The sequence below is a fragment of the Rana temporaria genome, chromosome 4 (genome assembly GCF_905171775.1).
Source record: "Rana temporaria chromosome 4, aRanTem1.1, whole genome shotgun sequence".
NCBI classification, from domain to species: domain Eukaryota; kingdom Metazoa; phylum Chordata; class Amphibia; order Anura; family Ranidae; genus Rana; species Rana temporaria.
This window is the reverse complement of record NC_053492.1, coordinates 329,726,119-329,743,070: the sequence shown is the minus strand read 5'-3', so window position 1 is coordinate 329,743,070 and position 16,952 is coordinate 329,726,119. Positions and strand designations below refer to the sequence as shown.

General features: G+C 44.8%; 1 protein-coding gene and 1 long non-coding RNA gene across 2 annotated transcripts in view; both read left to right on the top strand.

The window, feature by feature from the left end:
* CAPN9 (calpain 9) overlaps positions 1–16,952 on the top strand; it is a 1,050,568-nt gene that overhangs the window by 340,246 nt on the left and 693,370 nt on the right. The gene's annotated exons all lie outside the window — the stretch shown is intronic.
* LOC120937465 lies at positions 8,229–8,680 on the top strand. Its single transcript, XR_005748722.1, has 3 exons — positions 8,229–8,367; positions 8,443–8,464; positions 8,548–8,680. It is a non-coding gene; the product is annotated as an uncharacterized LOC120937465 (long non-coding RNA).

Sequence of the window (16,952 nt, the reverse complement as noted above, 5' to 3'; positions counted from 1 at the left end):
CTTACCAGGTGTAATGTTTAAGCATCTCAAGCAAATGAGAACCATCCCGTATGTAAGAGGGAAGATCTTGTGCCAAGGGCTGGAGAAATTGATCGATATAAATAGAAAAGCCACTAGTGACACTATCCATGGCCGCTACTATAGGGCGGCCAGGGGGGTTGGTAAGATCTTTATGGACTTTGGGTAAATGATAAAAATAGGGGACTTTATAAAAATTCTTAATTAAAAATGTGGCTTTAGATTTTGAAATAATATTGTCCTTGAGAGCTCTGTCAGCAAGGTTCATAGCTTCAAGGGCAAACTGAGAGGTGGGGTCACTAGGAAGTGCTGAATAGGTCTTAGTGTCAGACAATAATCTATGTGATTCACGGGCATAGTCAGTTCTATCCTGAATCACTATGCTGCCCCCCTTATCGGCAGGTTTAATGACTATTAATTCGTTCTGAGTCAGATGTTCGAGAGCCTTAAGTTCTAATGGTGAGAGATTGGATTTAGAATAGGCATGTTGGGAATCAGCTTTACACATTTTAATAAGGTCTGCATATACAACTTGGTAAAAGGTTTGCAGATACGGGCCTTTGTGGTATGTGGGATTAAAAGTCGATTTTGCCCGCAATGTAGTATGTCTGACTGGGGGTGAAGTAGGACAGTGCTGAGTAAGCCACTCCAGATCAGCATAGGCATTATCAGCATATAGTTCCTCTAATAAAGCCAGTGCAGGCAGATCTGTATCATCAAGGGTACTGTTGTCAATCGTGGGTGAAGTCAAATTAGCTGTGTCCAACGGTGGTACATTTTTAGAGGCTTGTATATTAAAATGTCTCTGAACCGTAAGATTTCTAATAAACTTATTGAGATCTCTAAATAGTGTAAACGAATTAGGCTGCATAGTGGGAGCAAAGGTAAGTCCCTTACTAAGGAGAGAGATATCATAAGGAGTCAGTTCAGTACATGACAGATTATAGATTTTTATAGTTTTCGCATTTTCCCCATTCTTCCTACTTATACCTCTGCCCCCCCTCCGTCCTCTTCTTCTCCGTGCTTTCTTTTGGTGAGGATCGGTGGGGGGGTAGCTCCTAAAAAATCACTGTCTAAGCGTGGGATCAGAGGGTTGTTTGGAGTAACTATATTTCTGGGAGATTTAGGTTTATGCAATTGCATTAGGGGCAGATTATCTATCCAGGCCAAAGATGGTTGTACTTGAGTAGATTCAAACTGTTCAACTAGGGTACTGGGTAGGCCATCTAGAATGACTGTATTTGAAGTGGAAGCGGATACTGGTATACATTTGGATGTATCTATTGAATCTGTTCCCTGGGAAGACATGGAAGGTTGAATGGAATGGTCTTCTATGGAGGCAGATGTTACCTTAGTAGGTCCCATGGAGGCTTTCCTACGTCTATTCCTAGTGCGTTTGGGTTTGGGAGTAAAGGGTTTTGATCTCATGGCAGACTGAGGGGTGTGCCAGGGCAATAGCCACGGCTTGAATGTGTCCTGAGATGGACGTGGGGTCATAGGTCTGGATGTTTGACTTGGTCTGGGAAGAATCTCATGTGGCAGAATAGACATAAGTGGGCGGGGGCCAGGATAGTTGCCATAGTGGGGAGGATGGGTCTGTTTCCAATTAAAAACTCTGTTAGTGTTGTAGTCAAATAGGTCCCTTCTAAATTTGCCAAGTTTGTTGGCAATAATGTTATCCTCATTTCGGATAGTGTTCCGTTTGAGCATACTAAGCCAGGTGGACGGTAGGTGTGGAATACTATCGCAAATGGTTTTGCAAAGGGTAATAATCCTATCTTTTAGAGCTTTATATTTCCTATCCCTCTGTTGGGTGATAATATTCATCCATTTTGCAGTGCAGAACTCAGATATATACGTCCATTCTTTCTGGAGATCTGAGTCAAGGAAGGCGCACTGTTTTAGGATTCTAAGACCTCTGGGGGAAATTTTGTGTGACACATATGATTGAAGAAAGAACTTATCCCACCACTGTTGGCTAGCGGATGAGATAAGGTCTTCAAGTTTACGGAAATGTGTACATAGATTAGGGATAGGGACCTTGGAACCCGACATAGGGTAGTTAATTTTAAAAAAGCTATTAGGGAATAGAGCAAAAAATTCCTCCAAGGTAACATGTTTGTGCTCTTCAATGGAGGTTAGAAGATCCATAGAAGCAGGAGATAATACAATATTTATCAATAGCTGATAATCAATAAAAATGCACAGTAACGCAGCTCAGTTAAAGCTAGAACAGGTATACAATAGGAGAGGTAACTGTCAGCGCAGATACAAAGTACATATATGGGTAGGAGTATGGTGATTAGTCCATTGGAAATAGTAGTAACAGGCAGTTCAATGGTTAAAAATGCAGGTGATGTGGCTGTTCAATGGCGGCTGCTGTCCTCAGAGAGCTGACTCTGTGGTAAACAAAAAAGGGGTAGAGAAAGGAAGCGCCACCTAAGTGCAGTATTAAAGAGGTTCTTTTAATGACACATTGTAAAAAACACACTTACAGGACTACAGGATGTTACAGATGAGCCTTCTTTCCTTACCTTCTTGTAAGTGTGTTTTTTACAATGTGTCATTAAAAGAACCTCTTTAATACTGCACTTAGGTGGCGCTTCCTTTCTCTACCCCTTTTTTCAACTAACTCTCAGACTACCCTCTAAATTTAAATCAGTGCCAGCTAAAAAGTAGCAGGCCGCTACACATGTCTTATGACGCCCACCCAGGATGGGAGATTGGGTATTGAAGTGGTTAATAAAACACTGGTGATCAAATCCTATCTAATCTACTACTGTGAACCTGGTGATATTCTCTGGATATGCTGCTTTATGATTCTATTTTTTTTTTCATAAAGAGTTTATTATAAAGAAAAGCAAAATAACATGCACAGGAGAAATGTCAGGAACATCCAACATATGAGTGACAATATGAAAATATGAAACCTCTAGGGGTGAATCGCACTTCTCAGGTGAAGGTGCAAGTGCTAGATTAAATATTTACGACAAAGAGTGTTGTGTACAATCAATACAATTGTTAATAAATCCAATGATTAAAGTGCTTAATCCTTGAGGTATATATATATATATATATATTCCAAACCAAACCACGTGTAAATAATTAATAAACATAATAAAATATAAAAAAAATTAAAAAGTAGGAGTGTATGTGTATCAAAAAACAAAATCAGGAAAGTTCATCAAATAAATCCATCAGAGAAATTCCTCAACTGATTCCATCAGAAGAAAAAGTTTCTCATATATGTAAATACATTTATAATTAAATCCAATCTTTATTGTAAATTTCAGAAATGACCAGGTGACTTGTGGAGGTATCCAAAGTGACTTGTGCGTGTACTTAATCACAGATCCTGGGCAGAGGATGAAGTGACATTCATTCTCCCCTTCAGTTCCACACTCACCAGATCCTTATAACCCTACAGGGGTAAACGCATGTAGTGCAGTGGCGGCTGGTGCTCAATTTTTTTGGGGGGAGGGGGGGGTGCGCAAACAAACTGAAAAAAAACATCACTTGCAGCCACTGTGCCCATCAAATGCAACTACTGTGCCATCAAATTCAGCTACTTGCCCATCAATTGCCGCAACTGTGCCCATCAAACGCAGCCACTGTGCCCATCAAGCTGCCCACACAACGCTGGCTTCATTGTCTCACCTCTCTATAGAGACACAGTGCACTTGTTCCCCGATCCCTTACTCTCATAGTCTTATCTGTCCTCTATGTAGAGGGCAGAGGCTGGCGGTTTCACACACATATACAGTATATATATATATATTTTTTTTTTTAGAACTTTCATTTTTTTTCCCTCACGTTATCACAACAATGTTCCCCCCCCCCCCCCTCAAGGAGGTTGTGTCCTTTGTTAATTACACATTGTATTTCGGAAATGTTTGATGGCTATTCACCAGAAAAACACAATAGACAAGTATTTAACTTAAATTAAATCACCATTTTTTCATCATAAAAAAAAGCAACATGAAGGGCAACAATTGCCCAATCAGCCAAATATATGCAGACTTTGGACACCAAAGGCACATTCCACCATGATCAACAACAAAATCAATAACATCAGGAGTCCCTCTAATTTGGGCCCCAATGTGCTCCCCTAATCCCAGAAATCAGAAGCAGCAGCAGATGTCATACATGACCCCGAGCTGTGGTACTACAACAACCTCAGTTTTCTGCCAAATCAGCTTGAAACCAGGGAATAACGTTCTGGTCTTCTTTCCAGCCTTCCTTCCAGGCTTCCCTGCAGCGTTCCTTCCACGGCTCCTTCCACGGCCCCTTGCAGGTGGGGAAAATGTGCCAGCAGGAGGAGGAGGAGACTGGGCCGGGTCACTGAATGGTGTGGTGCCAGTCAGCAGGCCCCTTCTTCCCCTCTGTATCACATCAACAATCATGTGCTGGGCCAGGCCCCGTTGTTGCTGGTCCATTTGCTGGAGTTCACTTCATATATATGAGGCGAAGCTCTCAGCAGGGTTAAGGGGGGCCCTTATGATGGAAGCTGCCTCCCGAATGACCTGCAGTGACTCCTCCTCCAGCTGGGTCATCCGCCTGTTTTTTCTGGGGGGGGCGCATCTGGAGGGGAGGCACCTGTGATACAGTGCTGGGCCTGGGCACCTGCTGACTGCCACTCGGCCCAGCCTCCTCCTGGCTGACACATTCTGGAGCCTCATCCTCCTCCTGGCTGTTCTCTTCCTGTGTAGAAAAAAGGGACATGGTTTTATTTTTGGCTTAATCAATCACACACATTTTCAAGCTCTTGACTGTTTTTATTTTTCTGCAAAATTGAACAGACTCTCATTCTGACCCCTGCAGTTGGCATCCCTGACACAATTATTTCTGCCCACGACTTTTGTTTGTGTTTCCAAGCTTTCATTTTGGTTCAAAATTCATCTCATTAAACCAACAATAATTTGCGGCCAAGAAATATGTTGTAAACTACTATACCTGACTGAAGATGAGCAGATCTGGCTCCTCAATCTCAGCCAGCTCCTCGGCACACTCTGCAGGGGTGGGGGGAACATTGGAAGGAACACTGGAGGGAACGCTGGAAGGAAGGGTGGAAGGAATACTGGATAGTGATTCCCAGGCCTCGACCTGATCCTTCAAAAAACTGAGGTGTTTAAAGTACCACATTTTGGGCTCCTTTCCTTCACCTGCTGCTGCTCCTGACCTCTGAGCATCACGGATTGTATTCAAACGCTTCCTGTAAGCATTCCTGATGTTATTGATTTTGGTGCTGATCATGATGGAAGTGACCTCTGGTATCCAGGTCCGCATATAAGTGGCAAATTGGGCAATTCTTGCCCTTCGGATGTTTTTATTGGGATAATTTGGGTTTCTGACGTCCCATAGGCACTCAAGCTCCCTATATGGGTCTATGAATCTCATCAAGTTGTCTGCTAGATTTAATTTATCCATCTTTTAAATATATTTCTAGAAGAGAAAACCAAAAACATAAAAACACTAGGCTCAGCTTTTACATTGACAGAATCCTAGCACAATCTTTTGACCTTTAAATACAGTGGGCTGGATTCAGATACATCGGCGTATCTGCCCGCCCGGCGTAACGTATCTGAGATACGTTGCGCCTCTCTAACTTTGGGCGCAAGTTCTTTATTCAGAAATAACTTGCGCCCTTAGTTACGGCGGCGTAACGTATCTGTTGCGGCGTAAGGGCGCGTAATTCAAATGGGGATGTAGGGGGCGTGTTTTATTAAAATTTTTGTTGACCCCGTGTTTTTTACGTTTTGTTTGAACGGCGCATGCGCTGTTCGTAAAATATCCCAGTGTGCATTGCGCTAAATGACGTCGCAAGGACGTCATTGGTTTCGACGTGAACGTAAATTACGTCCAGCCGTATTCGCGAACGACTCACGCAAACGACGTAACATTTCAAAACTCGGTGCGGGAACGACGGCCATACTTAACATTAGCTACCCCTCATATAGCAGGGGTAACTATACGCCGGAAAAAGCCAAACACAAACGCCGTAAAAAAAGCGCCGGGCAGTCATTCGTTTCGGAATCAGCGTAAATCCTCATTTGCATATTCGTCGCGTAAAAATACGGAAGTGCCGCCTAGCGGCCAGCCTGGAATTGCACCCTAAGATCCGACGGTGTAAGACACTTACACCTGGCAGATCTTAGGGCTATCTATGCGTAACTGATTCTCTGAATCAGTCGCATAGATACGACCGTCCAAACTCAGAGATACAACGGCGTATCAGGAGATACGCCGTCGTATCTCTTTCTGAATCCGGCCCAGTGTCTACTGCTGCCACTAAAATGCTGCCCAGCTCTGCCCCACTGTTGTGTAATGATGAATTAACTGCAGACCCTGGGCTAGATTCAGCAAGCATTTACGGCGGTGTATCTCCAGATACGCCGCCGTAATTTCAAATCTGCGTCGGCGTATCGTTACGCCGATTCTCCAAGGCAGATACGTCTAAAAAATAGGCTTCCTCCGCCGACCTAACTTGAATGCGGCGGCGTATAATTGTGTGCAATATTACGTTGGCCGCTAGGGGCGCTTCCGTTCTTTTTGGCGTAGAATATGCAAATTACCTAGTTACGTCGATTCACGAACGTACATGCGCCCGGCGGTAGTTTTTTACGTCGTTTGCGTAAGGCTTTTTCGGCGTAACGTTGCTCCTGCTATTAGGTGGCGCAGCCAATGTTAAGTATGGACGTCGTTCCCGCTTCGAAATTTGAATTTTTTACGTTGTTTGCGTAAGTCGTTTGCGAATAGGGCTGGACGTAATTTACGCTCACGTCGAAACCAATACGTCGTTGCGGCGTACTTGGGAGCAATGCACACTGGGATATGTACACGGACGGCGCATGCGCCGTTCGTAAAACACGTCAATCACGTCAGGTCATCATGCATTAGCATAAAATACGCCCCCCTTCCACATTTGAATTACGCGGGCTTACGCCGACCCCATTTACGCTACACCGCCGCAACTTACGGAGCAAGTGCTTTGTGAATACTGCACTTGCTCCTGTAAGTTGCGGCGGCGTAGCGTAAATACAATACGCTGCGCCGCCGTAACTATGCGCGCAGGTACCCGAATCTAGCCCCCTGTGTTTACATTAAAATAAATAAGTGCCATAAAAATATGCAAAAGTAATGAGAGCATACATCAAGGCACCATTCATGTGTAGAAATCATGTCCCTCAGCATTGATGAGATGATACACTGCTTAATTACCTCTGTCCAACAATCACAATCATTGCCTGATCTGATACACAGTAAAATAAAGATGTTTTGCAGTCTCACATATATACATTGGAGATGTCTCAGAGCAGATGGAGAGCAAAATTGCATGGGGGCGTGGTATCCCCCGTCCCAACGAGGAAAGCCCGGAGGCGGGAACGTCACGATCCAGGCCCAGACGCTACAAAGCGACAAATATGTCACTTGAAGAGATGGTGGAGATACTGCGGAGGAAAGATTATGATGGCGATCATGGCCCATACCACACCCCTAATCGGAGGAAGGCCCAAATAATGGACAAAGTGGCGAGGAGACTTCATGAGAATTTTGGGGTCAGGAGGTCCAAGGAGCAGCTCCGTAAAAGGTGGTCTGACTTGAAATTGCGGGAGCCAGAGCAATATAGGAAGATCAAGAAAATTATTGACAAAAGTAGGTATTTTTCATGTGTTTGTTGCAATTTTTTTTTGTTTTTTGACATGTTTTTCTCCATGTGCTTGTTTGGCCTGGTTGTACTCTTGAACATGGCTACTTTCAGGTTATAAGTTGACAAAGTATAGTATTTTCCATTCGTAGTAATCATCGTTACGTCAAAATCCAATGTTTTCCGCAGATACTGGAAAACCACACGTGGTCATGCCTATTTGGCGTAAAACAACGTTTATAAACATTGTTGGCAAGATGATGTGTTAGTTCAACCTTACTAGAATGTGACAGGCAAACCGGATTCATTCACACAGTGATAATAAGCAGCTGTTTCCACATCTGGACTCATGAGCACCTGTGTCCCTCCCAAAACTAACCTTTTTATTAGGGTCTCCCACAAATGATACTTTTGGGGTGCCTCCATGTGTGTCACTTTGCCAAAAAGCGTCAGTATTCCAGCTTGGGGCGACTCAGAAAAACAAAAGTGATGTTTTTAGGAATGATCCCAAACAGACAATTGTACCCCACTTCCAAGCAATGTTTTCTATTTCTGCCCTCCAATATCTGTGTGCTGAGTATACCTTTTGTTTCATTTTATTAGGGGAAAGAAGAGGACACCATTCGGAGGAGACAAGGAGGCACAGACAGGAAAAACCCCACCAACCTCAGCATGTGGAGGAGGTGCATGTGGAAGAAGGAGGTGTGGAAGAAAGAGAGGTGGAAGAAAAAGAGGTGGAAGAAGTAGAGGTGGAAGAAGGAGGTGTGGAAGATGGGGAGGTGGAGATTATCAGCACAACAGGTCAGTGTCACCCCATCTTCACAGGGATAAAGAGATGTAGGTAGGTCTGCACATTTGTAATAAACCCTTTTGTATTTTTTTAGGGGATGAACATGGTGGTATCACAGCATCTGCTAGTACACCTTTCTCTCTCCAGTGCTAGTGCCCAAATCATGATCCAAGAAATAATGGAATGCAGTACTGAAATGGACATTATGAGGAATAGGATGAATGTCATTGAGCAAAAATTTAAGAACATCCTTGACATGATGGGCCGTATAGTAGATTAAACCCCCCCCCCCCCAAACAATTTTAGATGTTATGATTTGCACACCAATTTGCATTGGATAATCCACAAGCCAAAATTTGAAGATGCACACAGTGTGTCAACATGTGCTATCTGCCATCACAGGATATCGATTGTCTGTGCTTTGTGGGTGCAACCCCTTCCTCGCTACTCAAGTAGGATAGAGGAAGGGTTTGCACCCCCAAAACACATCCATTGATCACCCATGATGGCAGATAGCACATGTTGACAATTGGCATGGGATCAGGATAGAAATCCCCATTTTGCCGCTCAAAATGTGTGCATGTTCAAATTTTGGCTTGTTCTGGGGTGACATCACCCCATCACATGTGTTTCTAATAAGGTTGAACCTTGTAAGTTCCATTGTTTGTAGATATTTGTGTGTATGAAAAAAACCTGGTTTTCGTACAAAAAATATATATATATTTGTTGTGGACAGAATAAAACCCCAAACCAAAAAAACATTTGTGTGGCTTCTTCTTTCTATGCTCAATACCAGTTTGGACATTTGAAAAAGTTGTGGTTATTTACTAAAACAGAAAAATACATTTGGCACTACAAGTTCACTAGTTGGAGAACCAGGGAGACAGATAAAAGAACTCCAGGCAAGAATGACAAACAACTGTATAATTCCAATGGTCAAATTATTTATTTCTTTTTTGGGCCGAATTAGAAAGAAATATGGTCTGGCATAGCAATGGCCCCCCTACCCACAAAGTACTCAACATATTTTTTGCGTGCCTCACGAGCTGATTGGTGGGCCAAGCCAGTTCGACCAGTGTCCAGGCCAACAAAGGAATCTGCCGGTAGTCCTGCCTCAGGCCCATTGTTGGTTAGGTATGTCTGTGAGTGCCTGCGTAAAAAAATGTGCAAAATGCAACAGGCAAAAACAATAGTGTTCAGTTTATATTCCGCCATGTGTATGGCTGTCTGAAACAGGCGGAACCGGCTGGCCAGTATCCCAAAGGCATTCTCGACTACTCTCCGGGCTCTGGCAAGTCGAAAATTGAAAACCCTCCTCTCCTGGTTTAGGGCTCTCTGGGGAAACGGCCGCATAAGGTGAGGTCCAAGCCCAAAAGCTTCATCCGCGAGAAAAACAAACGGGAGTCCATCCAAATTGTCTTCATCCCGTGGCAATGCAAGACCACCAGTCTGTAGACGCTTGGCAAACTCTGTCTGCACAAACACTACCCCATCAGACAGCCAGCCGTTCTTCCCCATGTCCACATACAAAAATTCGTACTGTGCCGACACAACCGCCATCAACACGATACTATGAAAACCTTTGTAGTTGAAATAGTATGACCCCGAACGGGGTGGCGGCACTATGCGGACGTGTTTCCCGTCTATTGTCCCTCCGCAGTTCGGGAAGTCCCACTGCTGGGCAAATTGGGAAGCCACAGTCTGCTATTTCTGTGGCGTGGAGGGAAACTGTGGGGTCAAACCAAAAAAAAAAATGTGTACTTTGGCACATAAACATTTCAATCACAATACAAAGCACATCCTTGTCCAACATCAGTATAACATTTATTATTGGAATGAGTATTTCATGGCCAAAAAAAGCCCACTTATCAGACTCCTCACCCCTCTGATGGGCCACTAAACCTTTTTAGGGGGGGGGGGGTTCTAGCTGAATGTATGCCCACCAAAAAAAAAGCTGTAGCACTCTGCCTAAATAGAATGATCAAAAATACATTGGAACACATTTTAAGGGGGGGGGGGGGGGACAGAACTACAATGGAGCAGACAAAAATCAGGTTGGAAACAGACTAGGCTAGGTGTGTTTGGGCCTAGGATATCATGCTGGACAGGTTAGTGAAGGGAAAGATGCATGTAGGCCAAAAAAGGACCATTTAGAGCTTACAACATGCATGTGGACAAAGGGGACATTCACAGCATATTACAATCATGGTAATTAGGGAATAATGCAAGAAATAAAATACATTAGCATACATTAAAGACATATACAGTGTGGATCGAAAGTTTGGGCACCCCAAGTCAAAATTTGTATAAATGTGCATAACGAAGCCAAGGAAAGATGAAAAAATCTCCAAAAGGCATCAAATTACAGATTAGACATTCTTATAATATGTCAAAAAAGTTAGATTTTATTTCCATCATTTACACTTTCATAATTACAGAAAACAAAAAAATGGCGTCTGCAAAAGTTTGGGCACCCTGCAGAGTTAATATCTTGTTCCGCCCCCTTTGGCAAGTATCACAGCTTGTAAACGCTTTTTGTAGCCAGCCAAGAGTCTTTCAATTCTTGTTTGAGGTATCTTTGCCGATTCTTCCTTACAAAAGTCTTCCAGTTCTTTGAGATTTCTGGGCTGTCTGTCACGCACTGCTCTTTTAAGGTCTATCCATAGATTTTCAATTATCTTGAGGTCAGGAGATTGTGAAGGCCATGGCAATACCTTCAGTTTACGCCTCTTGATGTAATCCCCCATGGATTTTGAGGTGTGTTTAGGATCATTATCCATTTGTAGAAGCCATCCTCTCTTTAACTTCAGCTTTTTCACAGATGGCATCAAGTTACCATCCAAAATTTGCTGAAATTTTATTGAATCCATTTTTCCTTCTACTCGTGAAATGTTCCCTGTGCCACTGGCTGCAATACAACCACAAAGCATGATTGATCCACCCCCATGCTTAACAGTTGGACAGAGGTTCTTTTCATTAAATTCTGTGCCCTTTCTTCTCCAAACGTACCTTTGCTCATTACGGCCAAAAAGTTTTATTTTGACCTCCTCGGTCCACAGAACTTGTTTCCAAAATGCATCAGGCTTGTCTATATGTTCATTTGCAAAGTTCAAATGCTGATTTTTGTGGTGAGGACGTAGAAGAGGTTTTCTTCTGATGACTCTTCCATGAAGACCATATTTGTACAAGTATCTCTTTATAGTGGAATAATGTACCACAACTCCAGTGTCTACCAGATCTTTCTGGAGGGATCGTGCAGTCAAACGTGGGTTTTGAATTGCTTTTCTCACAATCCTGCGAGCTGTTATGTCTGATATTTTTCTTGGTCTTCCAGATCTTGCTTTAACTTCCACTGTTCCTGATGACTGCCATTTCTTAATTACATTCCGAACAGAGGATATTGACATCTGAAAACGCTTTGCTATTTTCTTATAGCCTTCTCCAGCTTTGTGAGTGTCAACTATTTTCAGTTTCAGTTTTCTAGACAACTGCTTAGAAGAACCCATGGTGCTGATTGTTGGAGCAAGGTCAGATGAGTCTGGGCATTTAAAACCTTTGAGATTGACATCACCTGGTCTTCCCAGACGATGATTGAGAACAATCCATGACACTGGCAGGTCTCAGCTTTGCAAAGGGGGAAGTGCATGTTATAAATTCTGAAGGGTGCCCAAACTTTTGCAGACACCATTTTTTTGTTTTCTGTAATTTTGAAAATGTAAATGATGGAAATTAAATCTGACTTTTTTTGACATATTATAAGAATGTCTAATCTGTAATTTGATGCCTTTTGGAGATGTTTCCATCTTTCCTTGGCTTTGTTATGCACATTGATACAAATTTTTACCTGGGGTGCCCAAACTTTCGATCCCCACTGTAGGCAGATTCAGAGAGACTTACGCCGACGTATCAGTAGATACGCTGTCTTAAGTCAGAATGTGCGCCGTCGTATCTATGCGCTCATTCTTAAAATGAGATACGCCTGAATTTTGCCAAGATACGACCAACGTAAGTCTTCTACGCCGTCGTATCTTGGGTGCATATTTACACTGGCCGCAAGGGGCGCTTTTGTTGATTTACGTGTCAAATATGTAAATGAGCTAGATACGCCAATTCACAAACGTACTTGTGCCCGTCGCTGTAATCTACGTCGTTTACGTAAGGCGTTTTTCCAGCGTAAATTTAAACCACCAAAAAGCTGGTCTAAGTCGTTTAGGGTATGGACGTCGGAAGTGCCGTCGGATTTTACGTTGTTTATGTAAGTCGTATGTGAATGGGGCTGGGCGTAAGTTAGGTTCACGTCGTACGCATTGAGCCGTCGTATCGTAGGGAGTATTTGCGACGTGATTCTGAGCATGCGCCGTTCGTTCGGCCATGCATTCACATGGGGTCATGGTTAATTATAATACAACATGCCCACAGCCTTGCTACTTTGAATTACGTGGGCTTACGCCGGCCAATTTACGTTACGCCGGCGTACATATGGGAGCAAGTGCTTTGTGAATACAGTATTTGCCTCTCAATGTTACGTCGGAGAGACGGGCACATCTTTAGTTAGGCGTAGCGCATCTCATTTGCGCTACGCCTAACTAAAGATGTGCCCGTCTCTCTGAATCTGGCTAATAGATTGTAAAGTTAAGGAGGAAACTTACCTTAATATACTCCTCCTGCATCACTTGTATGATGGCAGAACACGTCTCCGGTATGATGATCCCAAGCGCCTGAGGGGAGATGCCTGTCGGGAAGTTGAGGTCCTGCAGGCTCCTCCCAGTCGTCAGGTACGAGCGGACAGGAGGGCTCTGCAAAACAGAAACGACCTGACCGCAAGCACTGAATGCCAAATACGAACCCACAAGAACAAACTGAGCCCGAGAATACGATCTGCAAAAGCACGGAGACTGAAAAGCGCGAATCGGCTCTAACCAAACTTTCACTAAAAGGCGGTAACACGGAATAAGCAAAAGCAGAGGCAAGGGTTGCACCAAAGGCTTTGGCCTTCCCCTTTATAGTGCCGTCATACGTGGTTTACGTGTCCACGTTCGCACACGATCGGTTATTTAACCGATGGTTATGTTGGCGCGACGGACCATCAGTCAGCTTCATCGGTTAACCTAGGTCAACTGTCCTTCAGACCGTTTTCATCGGATGGACTGATCGTTTGTACGAGGCTTTACTGTCCACAGCACACTAGTGCAGTGAGCTAGGAAGCCAGAAGTGATGAATCGAAAAGCACTGCCAATAGGAATAATGCACTAGAGGATGGAGACAAATCACTGTAGAGTGGGGAGTGTTTAGGGTGCATTGAGTGTGCCCCGACCACACCCTAAACACGGACAAATCAGATTCCCAGGCTGCAATCAGTTGAAATACAGGAAGTGACCTCCAGTATTCAGTTGTAGTGTCCTTTGCACAGTGTGTACCTAAAGCTTACCTGAATACAATTGCTGGTGTTCTCATACAAATACAGGCAGGGACCTCCAGTATTCAGTTTTAGTGTGCTTTGCACAGTGTGCACCTAAAGCTTACCTGAATACAATTGCCAGTATTCTCATACAAATACAGGCAGGGAGCTCCGGTATTTTGCGTGTCCTTTGCACAGTGTGCACCTGAATTGCTGGTGTTCTCATACTAATACCACAGGCAGCGATCTGCAAGTATTTTCACTTGGTGTACTGTGTCCTCTGCACAGTGTGCACCTAAAGCTACCTGACTAGGGTTGAGCGAACCCTAACTGTAAAGTTCGGGTTCGTACCGGACTTTTGGATTTTTGGTACCCGGACCCGAACCCAGACAATTTACTGTAAGTTGGGGTTCGGGTCCGGTGTTCGGCAATGTAATGGCGCGCTGCAGGGCAGCCAATCACCATTTGTTTTACTCGTGTGACATAGAAGCCATCACAGCCATGCCTACTAATGGCATAGCTGTGATTGGGCAGTGCAGCTTGTGACCCAACATGTGACCCAGCCTCTATATAAGCTAGAGGCACATAGCACAGCTCGTCACTCTGCTTTAGATAGGGTAGGGAAAGGCTGCTGCTGCTCTTAGGGAGAGATTTAGATAGGAGTCAGACTGTCCTGCTTTGGAAATCAAATTACTCAGCGATCTACATAGCACAGCAAGTCACTCTGCATTAGATTCTTTAGGAAAAGATTCACGATTTTGCTTGTAGGGAGAGAAATATATAGGAGTCAGTCCTGCTTCAGAAATCAAATTACACCAGCACTGCATATGTTACCGTGAGATACACCCTTTAGATACTTTTCTTCTATTGTGCTATTCAAAAAACATCCATTTAGGGCACAAAAAATTAAAAATTTGCAGCGTTTCCACCATATCTGTACGTGTGAGATACACCCTTTAGATACTTTTTTTAGGGGAAAAAAAATATTTTGCAGTGTTTCCTACAGTGTTTGCAGTTTTTCCTCCATATCTGTACATGTGAGATACACACTTTAGATACTGTTTTTCTATTGTGCTATTCAAAAAACACCCATTTAGGGCAAGATCCTACATTTGAGAAATATGAGGAGAACGTCAAATAAGGAACGTGGCCCCGGTCATGGTGGTGCTGGTGGAGCTCCTGTTGCAGGGAGAGGATGTGGTCGATCTGTGCCAGCTACACGCACAAGTGAAACACCTTCCTCAGGTGCAAGTAGGCGACAGAGCCTGCAGCGGTATTTAGTCGGGCCTAATCCGGCTCTACGAATGTTGAGGCCAGGAGCAGAACAGGCGGTAGTAGATTGGGTTTCTGACAGTGCCTCCAGTTCCTTCACATTGTCTCCCAACCAGTATTGTGCTGAAAGGTCAGAGTTGGCACCTGCAGCTGATGTCCATCAGTCTTTCACCTCACCCCCTTTCAAATCAGCCAAGTAGTCTGAGCCCCAAATCATGCAGCAGTCTCTTCTGCTTTTTGATGACTCTGTTAGCATGTTTTCCCAGGGCCATCCACCTAGCCCTGCCCCAGAAGTGGAAGAAATTGAGCGCACCGATGCCCAACCACTTATGTTTCAAGATGAGTACATGGGGGGACCATCACAGCATGTCTGGGATGATGAAGACACACAGTTGCCAACTGCTGCTGCTTTTGCAATTGTGCAGACCAACAAGGAGGGCAGGGGTGAAGACTGGGTGGAAGATGATGGAATCAACGTCATGCAGGTGACCTGTGTAGTTCGGAGGAAGAGGCGGTGGTCGCACAGAGCCACCAGCACAGCAGAAGAGGGAGCAGGGTGCAAATGCGGAGCGTCCGTCCCCTAGACAGTACTGCCCAATGCAGCAAGGGACCGAGCAAACCAAAGCCAGGTCCAAGGAGTTCCCTAGCGTGGCAGTTCTTCACACAATGTGCTGATGACAAGGCACGAGTGGTTTGCACGCTGTGCAATCAGAGCCTGAAGCCAGGCATAAAAGTTCTCAACCTAAGCACAACCTGCATGACCAGGAATCTATGTAAATGCAAAGCACGAGCTGCAGTGGAATAGACCTCAAAAACCAAGAAAGGTCTCTGGCTCCTCCTGCTTCCTCTTCTGCTTCAGTCTCGGCCTCTTCATCCACCTCTGTAGTGACAGTGGCACCTGCCACCCCGCAATCAGAGGATCGGCAAGCAACACTACCACCTGTGTCACCAAACATCTCCACAATGTCCCATGGAAGCGTTCAGCTCTCTACCTCCCAAACACTGGAGCGGAAGAGGAAGTACCACCCTACCCACCCGCAATCCCTGGCCCTGAATGCCAGCATTTCAAAATTCCTGGCCTTTGAAATGCTGTCATTCCGTCTGGTGGAGACGAAGAGTTTTAATAGCCTGATGGCATTGGCTGTCCCACAGTACGTTGTGCCCAGCCGCCACTACTTTTCCAGGCGAGCCATCCCTTCCCTGTACAACCAAGTGGGGGACAAAATCAGGTGTGCACTGCGCAACGCCATCTGTGGCAAGGTCCACCTAACTACGGATACGTGGACCAGTAAGCACGGTCAGGGACGTTATATCTCTCTAACAGCACACTGGTTAAATGCAGTGGCGGCTGGGCCTGAGGCGGATAGCAGTTTGGCGCATGTCCTTCCACCACCGAGGATTGCAGGGCGCTTAAGTTTGCCTACTGTTGCTAACTTCTCCTACTCCGCTACCTCATCCTCTACCGCCTCCTCATCCGGTCAGCGTAACACATTCACCACCAACTTCAGCACAGCCATGGGTAAACGACAGCAGGCAGTTTTAAAACTTGCCTGTTTGGGGGGAAAAAACCCACACCGCGCAGGAGTTGTGGAGGGACATGGAACAACAGACCGATGAGTGGTTGGCGGCAGTAAGCCTCAAACCGGGCCTGTTGGTGTGCGATAATGGGCGAAATCTCGTAGCAGCTCTGGGCCTAGCCGGTTTGATGCACATCCCTTGCCTGGCGCATGTGCTGAATTTGGTGGTGCAGAGGTTCCTTAAAACTTACCCCGATATGCCACAGCTGCTGCAGAAAGTGCGGGCCATCTGTGCGCACTTTCGGCGTTCTC